The 10,000-nt window shown below is 37.9% G+C and overlaps 1 protein-coding gene across 3 annotated transcripts in view; it reads left to right on the top strand.

The window, feature by feature from the left end:
- Positions 1-10,000, top strand: part of LOC144977471 (hemocyte protein-glutamine gamma-glutamyltransferase-like) — a 56,729-nt gene that overhangs the window by 8,029 nt on the left and 38,700 nt on the right. Inside the window, exon 1 of one of the 3 annotated variants that reach the window (XM_078922720.1) lies at positions 4,298-4,561. The exons of the other annotated variants lie outside the window; for them this stretch is intronic. The gene's annotated coding sequence lies outside the window, so the exon portion shown is untranslated. Of the gene's footprint in view, positions 1-4,297; positions 4,562-10,000 lie in introns of those variants that run through there. 3 annotated transcript variants of the gene reach the window in all.

Genomic DNA, 10,000 nt, shown 5'->3' with positions numbered 1-10,000 from the left:
AACGAAGTTGACGTCACTCAACGCGTTGTTATAGATAGTATGCGCTTGGCTAAGAAGCTCATAACATTGCCATCCGGAAGTATAACGGACCAACACACAAAACTGTGTGTATCCATGAACGTTTATAGTCAGGTTAATACAGTTCAGTGAGCATTACTCTTAAACGCGGATGGCAAAATACAATAACAAAGACTTGAGTGACGTCATCTTCGAACTATCTCTTGTTTTTGTACAGTCTAATGGGTGATTAGTTCTCATTAAAAATTCTATCTCGCTGCGGTTTTTTAAACTTCCCATAGCGGGCAGTGACCACTTGCTATGTCTTCTATCCCCCTAAAGACAGAATGCGCTTGGCCAAGGAGTTCACAACATTGCCATCCGGAAGTATAACGGACCAACACACAAACTCTGTGTAACCATGAACTCTTATAGTCTGGTTAATACAGTTTAGTGAGAACAACTCACAAACGCGGATGGCAAAAACAATAACAAAGGCCTGAGTGACGTCATCTGCATACTATCTATATCTGTTTTCTGAATTTGCTTTCTGTCTTTGTCTTGGAAAGGGATTATCTGGTTTTTGTCTTGGCCCCGGCCGTAGTCCTTGGCTAGGAGGTCAACCTGACCACCCACAGTGGGCAGGGAGGTACATACTGTACGAAAGAGTGAAAATGGAAAGGCTTCGTAAGGGAACAAAACAGACAATGGACGTTTCGGGTACAAACCCTTCGTCAGCACAACAATATACAAATAAACGTGGAAAACAAATAAAATATAATGAGAAATAACTAGTATCGTCTGTACTCAATGGTCCATACTGTGTCTTCTATCCCTCTATATCTGTTTTCCAACTTGCTTTCTCACTTTGTCTTGGAATGAGATTACTTGGTTTTGTCCGGGCCCTTGCCGGATACCCTACCTGGGAGGGAAACAGTCAAATGTATAGTTAGTTTTGGGAGATGATTTTTTTCCTTGTAAATCATCTCTCTGTTATGCACTGTATTATGTTTTGTTTACGTATCATATATGATTTGTGAACATTTCAATGTATTCCTCTTAGTGGGGAGCCTGTGCTTGTGTCTGGATGAGACTTTACTTTGATAGTGTGCTCTTGGAATCTACATCTGTTTCCAATTTGAACCAATTCCCCTTTGTCTTACCTTTTCTTGGGTGCTTTAATTATAATTCTAAATATTTTTACCATCCCATTTTCTTCCCTTTTACTGGCGCTGATTTGACCTAATGTGTTGCAAGCACCGTAAAACCCTTAAAAACAACAAGAACAAAAAAAAAAAAAAAAAAAAAAAAAAAAAAAAAAACATAGGGGGTAAACAGTCAAATGTATAATAGTTGTAGTTTTGAGAGATGATATTATTTTTTCATTGTAAATCATCATATATATATATCTGTTATGTACTGTTACATATTTTAAATTGAATATAATATTATGGTTTGTAATCATTTGAGTGCTTTCCTCTTATAGGGATCCTGTGCTTATGTCTGTATAAAACATTAGGTGATCTCCGACTAAGTACACTGATATTGATATTATGCTCTTGGAATCTACATCTGTTCCCTATTTAAACAATTCCTCTTTATTGTCTGCTTTCAATTGGATTCAGTAGTCTGATGTCACGCCGCCCGGCAACGGCAGCCATCTTGGTTCTAAACAAAGAAAATCATTATTTTTTATTCTTCATGCTGGCTAGAACTTTTCATATGTCTTGTAATCAGAATGTGTAAAAGTCAAAATATGATCAAATTTATGGGTTTATTTTCCCCTCTGGATACGCTTTTATGCTCGCCGGAGAAATATTTCATACGGCGTCCGCCATTGTTCTGATAGTTTAGAGCCAGTGTTACTAAGTTACCATGCGTCATTAGGAAGGAAGTGACGTTACGACTGTTGAAGAGTATTGTAAATCTATTCAGGAGTAACACAGCATGTTGATATAACAGACTAATCCGACACGCGCTTACAAAAAAAGTAATTTTTTAAAAAAGCTGCTCACTCGATCCCAAGAATTTTGACCAGATATAGTAACGCTTTGGACTTGAACCCGTGATTGTCACGCTTCATTGGTTGCTTTCAGAATTGACGGACTCGAAGATTTTTTAGAAGTAGCCCAAAGAACAGGGATTTATCCGCTCTCAAAGAACCGACAGGGTATAAAGTGGGAGAAGAGAGAGAGAGAGAGAGAGAGAGAGAGAGAGAGAGAGAGAGAGAGAGAGAGAGAGAGAGAGGTAGAGTTAGTGGGGATTGAAAGATAGATGGATAGATGATAGATGGATAGATAGACAGACAGATAGATAGATAGATAGATAGATAGATGGATGGATGGATGGATGGTTAGATAGATAGATGATTAGATGATAAATAGATGAATAGAGCGAAGTGATGGAGAGTAGATAGAGAGAGATGAAGAGAGAGAGAGAGAGAGAGAGAGAGAGAGAGAGAGAGAGAGATGTGTGTGTGGAGAGAGAGAGAGAGTAGAGAGAGGAGAGTGAGAGAGAGAGAGAAGAGAGAGAGAGTGAGAGAGAGAGCGAGAGAGAGAGAGAGAGAGAGAGAGAGAGAGAGAGAGAGAGAGAGAGAGAGAGAGTTACGCCTCAACAAAATATGTTAAAACTACAAAAAACACTTATGTAACATCCAATCAATTACACATATACACACTCAGCACACAAACATGTTACAACATAGACAACAAACACATACACACACATACACACACACACACACACACACACACACACACACACACCACACACACACACAGCACTTAAGAACCCATTCTGAAATGCAACATCAGAAGGATTTTTGTTATCATTCACTTTTTATGATCCTATTTTAAGGTTACCAGTCGTGCCGATCAGGTGTTTAGTAGGGATGGACCAAATGCCAAAAAGGCAATTAGAAAATTGAAATTATCAGAAATATGGAACGGATTAAAAAAAAAAAAAAGTTAGCTCGGGATAGAGAAGGATGGAAACTGTTTGTCTGTGGCCTTTCCCTGTCCACAGGTTGAAAAAGGCAATGATGATGATGATGATCGGAAATATATAATTTTACCCCTTTCCACGTTGAGAAATCACATAAATTCAACAACTTGAGCATGTATATAGCGCAATATCCATTAAAGTGCTCAAAGCGCGTTACAAGGGGTCCCTAATACCACTTAAACATGCGTGATGAGACATGATGCCTGTTAGGAGATAGTACATTTTTTTGTCCAATATTAACGGCCAGATACTCATTCTACCCCTGAGTACGGTGAGAGAATGTGAATAAAGAATAATGAGTCATCTATGCGTCGCTCAGAGCGGGACTCGAACCCTGGACTTTCCGATCCGAAGGCGCATTTCATGCCACTGGATCACATAGCCGCGCAAAAACTCATAAATCAGACATAACAATAGTGTTCAACAGTCGTGACGTCACTTCTCTCGTAATGACGCATCGCAACTTAGTATCTGGTTCTAAACTATCGTAACAATGGCGGACGCCATTGAAATACTTCTCCAACGAGCATAAAAGTGTATCCAGAGGAGAAAAACATGAGAAATCTGATCATGTTTTTTTTTAAATTTTATGAATTCTGATCACATGACAGGTGAAAAAGTTCTAGCCAGCATGAAGAATAAAAAGTACCAATTTTCTTTATTTAGAACCACGCTGCTCGTTGCTGGGCGGACGTGACATCAGACTATTGAATCCTATTTGACCCAAGTATCATGTTTTTGGTCATAAATTCTCTTGATTGTTGACGTCAGTCAAGTCTTTGTTATTGATTTTAGCCAGGCATTTCTGTGAGTAGTTCTCACTACACTGTATTAATCAAACTATAAACGTTCAAGGTTTTGTGTGTAGATCCGTAATACTTCCGATCGGGTAATGTTGTGAGTTTCTTAGCCAAGAGTTTTTTTTTATCCCTCCCCCCCCCCTCCCCCCATTCTACCCATCAATGATTGGATGAAAATGGCCACAGAACTTGCTTGCTGCTCTTTTGATAGGACGCTAGTCTATCATAAAGTACTTTCCGCCTGATCTAACAGACCCTACTGTCCAACCAATGCTGGGTGCACAGAAAGGAAGATCGGGAAAAGAAAAAAAAAACAAGGAAAAACTCGACTTAATCCAGGATCGATCGCGATCCCTTTTCATCAAAAGCGAGTGCTCTACCAACTGGGTATTATATATTGCTTTGCAATTAAGCGGAGACATGTAATCTTTCCTTTAAGTGATTTGCAATTAGACAGTTCCCCCTAAACCAGACGCCAAGTGTTACCAATTACTACTACACATCAACGAGCCTATGAGGCACGCCAACGGCGGGAAAAAATATTTATGGTATTATTATTGTTATTATTAGATATGTTTTATTATAATAAACAAAACACAAATCAGCCGCTGGAGCTTCTGACGCGTCTGGTGCATTTCAAGTTCCCGAATCCCGTATCATTTAATTTTCAGTTTTTGGATACACAGTCCACTGTATTCACACTTCGTCTTCTCCGTTGTTGTTTTGGTTTTCATTTTATATCTCAGCTACCTAGTCAGAAGGTCAGAAACAGTTTATTTTGCTTTATTTATCTATTTATTTATGCTTTTGTATTATTTATTTATTTTTAAAAATTGTTGTTGTTGTTGTCTTTTTTGTTTGCCTGTCTGTTTTTTGTTTTTGTTTGTTTGTTTCTCTGTTTGTGTTTTGTTGTTTTCTTTTTGTCCTTTTTATTTTATGTTTTGTTTGTCTGTTACTTTGTTTTGTGTTTGTTTTTGTTTTGTTTTTCCGTATGTTTTCAAAAAAAAAAATAAAATTCCTTAACTTTTGCGCGGTTTTGTTGTTTCCTAGTAGCTAATTATGACAATCGCCTCCAAACTTCTGGGTTTCGGGTGTGGATCCAGCCGATGGCGGCGGCGTGCAAAGTTGAGTTCTGGAATATTGCTCTGTACTCATTTTCTTCACTGCACTCAGGTGTGAATGAGTACCTGGTCGGTATTAGTGTTGTCGCTGTCGAAAAAATATGTGATGTGATGTAATGTCTCGTTCTCCGTATTGAGTGTTGCTGTTGTAAAGCGCTTTGAACATTTTTGAGGATATTGTGCAATACCGTAGATCAAGTTTTTGGTGGATTATTCAATGTTTAAAAAATGGTTGTTGTTTAAGCGACTAGTGGTCCGTATATTGATGCTAGGCGTTTACGATAAATACTCACAACATCTCACGGCCGGATATCACTTACAAACACACAAAACTGTGTGTAACCTTAAACATTTATAGTCTGATTGCAAGGGCGACTGTATCTATACCGTCAGTACCTGTCCCTGTCTGATTGATAGAATTTGGTGAGAACTAATCACCAAAATGGCTGTCTAAAAACAATAACATAGAGTTATGTGACGTCAATTTCGTTCCTTCTATAGATAGAACGAAGATGACGTCATTCTGGTCTTTGTTATTGTTTTTTGCCATCCACGTTTATGAGTAATTCTCACTAAACTGTATTAACCAGACTATCAAAGTTCATTATTACACTTCCGGATGGCAATGTTATGACCTTCTTAGCCAAGCGCATACTATCTATAGATAGAACGAAGATGACGTCACTCAAGCCTTTGTTATTGTATTTTGCCATCCGAGCTTGTGAGTGATTCTCACTAAACTGTATTAACTAGACTATAAATGTTCATGGTTACATATAGTTTCGTGTGTTGGTCCGTTATACATCCGGATGGCAATGTTATGAGCTTCTTAGCCAAGCGCATACTATCTATAGAGAAGGTACTCACAAAACCAAATAGGGAAGAAAAGTGTGATGTCAAAAACCTGGTTCCTATTTCATTGGAAGTGTAAAATCACTTCCGGGAGACGGAGTACTGAATGCTTGTCCCCTGAATACACCCTTGTGTAATTGATCTCCTGGTTTCAGATTGATGGCATTTTATTTTGTAGTCAGATATGCTGGTCGTCAAAGATCGTCCACCCTCGCTCTTTTACATCCCATAATCATTAGAATTTGCCAATAGAAACGAAGTTTACTTAATTGCAGGTTTGACAACCTCATTCGGCTCCTTGATGCAATGGAAATACGGCTCCAACCCAACATAATAGGAATATTTTTGTCCATTACAACAGTGTTATAATCAAGCCCATAACTGCCTTCGGTTATCAGACCTGCAAATATGTGCACTATAGAACAAAGAGAATGCCAACGAAAGCAAACACAAACGCACACACCAAAAAAGCCCCGGACTTGCTTATTCAGCCCACATGAAATCCGATTTTTTCAAGGCATCGACCAAAAAGTCCGAGATAGTCGGAGACTAAGCGCTAGTCAGCGTTCATGGAGACGGGCCATGGACTCCATCCTTAGCCATCCGTTAACATATAGATAGAATGCGCTTGGCCAAGGAGTTCACAACATTGCCATCCGGAAGTATAACGGACCAACACACAAACTCTGTGTAACCATGAACTTTTATAGTCTGGTTAATACAGTTTAGTGAGAACAACTCACAAACGCGGATGGCAAAAACAATAACAAAGACCCGAGTGACGTCATCTGCATACTATCTATAACTTTACGATGCCTTCGCTCCAACTCGCAATGCATTTCATACTCTCAAACCAACACAAAATATTGCCCATAACATCGTTACAATAAACCCATAATCGCACATAACTTTTTTATTCGCGCACCACATCACCAATTGACGTCATTATATATATTTGACCCGAGATCTTATTATCGAATTATGATATGGGCTTGATTTAACTTTGTTGTAATGGAAAATATTTTACGTTGATTTGAGAGTTTCCATTATAACAATGAGATCATAACAATTTGGGTTATCAGACCTGCAAATAAGTTCACGATCTGACCCGTATTTTAAAGGGGACAAAGACGAGAGAAGCTGTTATAATATAAATTGTTATATCATTGCTAATGTCGTAATCATTATAATTAGCCACACTAATGGTTTGCTATTGATTTGACTGCTTAATGGGCGGGCTGTTACAAAAACATCAAATAAGCCAACCTGACCAAGCTACCGTTCTCTGAAAAAAAAAGCAAAAAACAAAACATGCCAATTTTTTTTTTTAAATTGACCAGAAAACTCGTCCTTCAAATATCGATACATACATTATCATTAAAATAACCCCTATTTTGTCAAAAACTCTCAAACCTGAGTCTGCCTTCAAGTCTCAGGTTTGAGAGTTTTTGACAGCAATCGATCTAGATATTTGGAGGCCGAGTTTTCTGGCCAAAATATTTCAAATGTGTTTTTTATCCCCTAGAGTATGGCAGCAAGGCCAGTGACCCTAAATTATATTATGTAGAAATAATCGTTGATTTAATGTTGTTATTTGATCTGTAATGTAAATATTGCTGCTGGAATCTCGAAATAAATAAATAACACTGTGAGATTGAATATATGAAAGCTTCAATTTCACAGTGTTATTGTTATTTATTTGATCTGATGACTAAATAAATTTAGGTTTTCCTAGACAGTCACAATAGAGAAGAAAAGTCGGGGCCAAGAGAGCAATAAAAAGGACGCGATGCGACTCAAACTCTATTGTTACGTGTTTTGGGGTTGTTACTTTTTTTTTTCTTTTCGTTTTCTTTTTTTCTATCTTTTTATTTTATTTTATTTATTTCTATTTTTTTTTTTCAAGAAATTAACTGCTGTACTCTGGAAAAATTTCTATTTCAAATGTGGCCAGAAAAACATCAAAAACAAACAAACAAACAAACAAACAAAAACCTCTCAATCCTTGGACCCCCTGAAGACTTCCACGAAGTCCCAGTTTTGAGAGTTTTTTGTTGTTGTTTATTTTCTGACAAGTTGAGGGTCAATTTAATCAATCAATCGAAAGATAGATAGTCAGTTTTCTGGCCTAAATTTTTGATTAGTTTTTTTTCTCTCTCCAAAGTACGACAGCATTATCGTAGTAGTAGTAGTAGTAGTAGTAGTAGTAGTAGTAGTAGTAGTAGTAGTAGTAGTAGTAGTAGAAGTAGTAGTAGTAGTAGTAGTAGTAGTAGTAGTAGTAGTGGTAGTAGTAGTAGTAGTGGTAGTAGTAGTAGTAGTGGTAGTAGTAGTAGTAGTAGTAGTAGTAGTAGTAGTAGTAGTAGTAGTAGTAGTAGTAGTAGTAGTAGTATAGTAGTAGTCATTTCGTCAGACCAGCTTCGAAAGTCTTCCCCTGTCCTTAGAACTGTTTCATATCCACCTGCAAGTTTACTGACTGGATAGTGGAGGATGATGTGAATGTGATGGCTGGTCTCAGGAGCTGCCTGACATTTCTGGCAGGCATCACTGTTCCCAAATTTCCATCTGCACATAATATTTGATGCAGTTCAGCCATGTCCTGTTATGAGGCGATTTGAAAAATACCCCAGTATTCTCATGACATGCAACAGACACTTATCATAATTTTAAATCTTTACGCTCTGAATCCGGTTCTTTGTCAAACCGGAACCTAGTAATTTCGCTTCAATTGGAAAACAAAAATCATTAAACAAAGAAAATAAAACACCGTGTATCAATGTGAAATTTAAATCTAGGTTGTATAAATCTGTGAACCGTGACCGTTTGAAAATGGAAATGAAGACAATATTTCGAAACGTTTTCGAAATGCGACATGACATTTTTCAAAATGTAAAAAGTAATAAAGAAAAGAAAAAAATTTTAACAGCTTCAGAAAAGACCAAAAAATACCAATCATGGAACCCTCCTTCAGCCAACAACAACAAAATGTTTTTTTTTTTAAAAAACAATAAATACATTAGGTCTACGTACTTTAAAAATTAGATAGACGGTTTTAAAAATGAGTTTTTATATAGCGCAATATCCACTGGAAGTCTCAAAGCGCTTTACAAAATGTTCCAGGCCAACAGCAACTCTTAACATGTAGGACGAGACATGACGCCTGAGGCGATATAACACTTTTTTTGTTTGTTTTGACAGAACAATGCTGTTTACAGCCTTGGTACTCATTTTACACCTGTGTACGGTGAGAGAATGTGAGTAAAGAGCCTTTTCCAAGGACTCAACTATGTGCCGAACGAGGCCCGAACCCAGGACCTCCCGATCCGAAAGCGAGTGTCATACCATATATTTGGAGCGCTGCACTGCGGCTGGCGCCTGGGTTATTCCAGCCTTCCCTTGGAATAGACCTTAGATGCACATTTCCCTTATGGGATTAATAAAGGGGATTTTTGTTTATATATATACATTAATCCCATAGGGGAAATGTGTCTCTAAGGTCTATTCCAAAGGAAGGCTGGAATAACCCAGGCGCCAGCCGCAGTGCAGCGCTCCAAATTGGGCTAGGGCGAGGTGACTTGCTCAAGGCCACACAGCGAAACGGCGGGTGATCGAACTCGGTAACTTTCGGGTACATCATCAGTCCACCTCCAGTTCGACTGGGTCTGAGGTTCGATCCCAAGTCGAGTTTGACTGATTTTTTGGGGGGTTGCTTTTCTTTTCTTGTGATTTTTATTTCTTGCTTTGTCTGGTACTGTTTCATACATACTTTTTCATATCTTTATTTCACATTTACTCTGTGATAATACAGTACCATATAGGCGGACTTCAAACAGCGATGAAGCTTCCAAATAAACGAATCATACAGAATAACAATGCCATGTGAAATGGGAATCCAAAATCCAACACATATTAATTCATTTCTAGAGGAAAAAAATAAAAACTATGTGCAAAAACAAGACAAAACAAAACAAAACTAAAAAAAAAAACGACAACAAAAAAAAAAAAAACAAAAAACAAAAAAACCCCCCAAAAAAAAGCCAAAAAAAAAAAAAACCCACACTAACACAGCAGATTTCTTGACCTTTTCATGAGTCCGAGTCTCTTGTTTCTTTTTCAATGAGTCCTGGTGCCGGCTTTCCAACTTACTCTGTTGTTGACGAGAAGAGAATGAAAAAAGCTTATGTTACGCATGACTTGAGCTTTTCATGTCCTGCTCACTGTGACGAATCA

This window comes from Berghia stephanieae, chromosome 7 (assembly GCF_034508935.2).
Source record: "Berghia stephanieae isolate SIO BIC M18660-M18661 chromosome 7, UCSD_Bste_1.3, whole genome shotgun sequence".
Lineage (NCBI taxonomy): Eukaryota > Metazoa > Mollusca > Gastropoda > Nudibranchia > Aeolidiidae > Berghia > Berghia stephanieae.
Note: the sequence above shows the minus strand (reverse complement) of the source record. Positions and strands in the feature narration are given on the sequence as shown.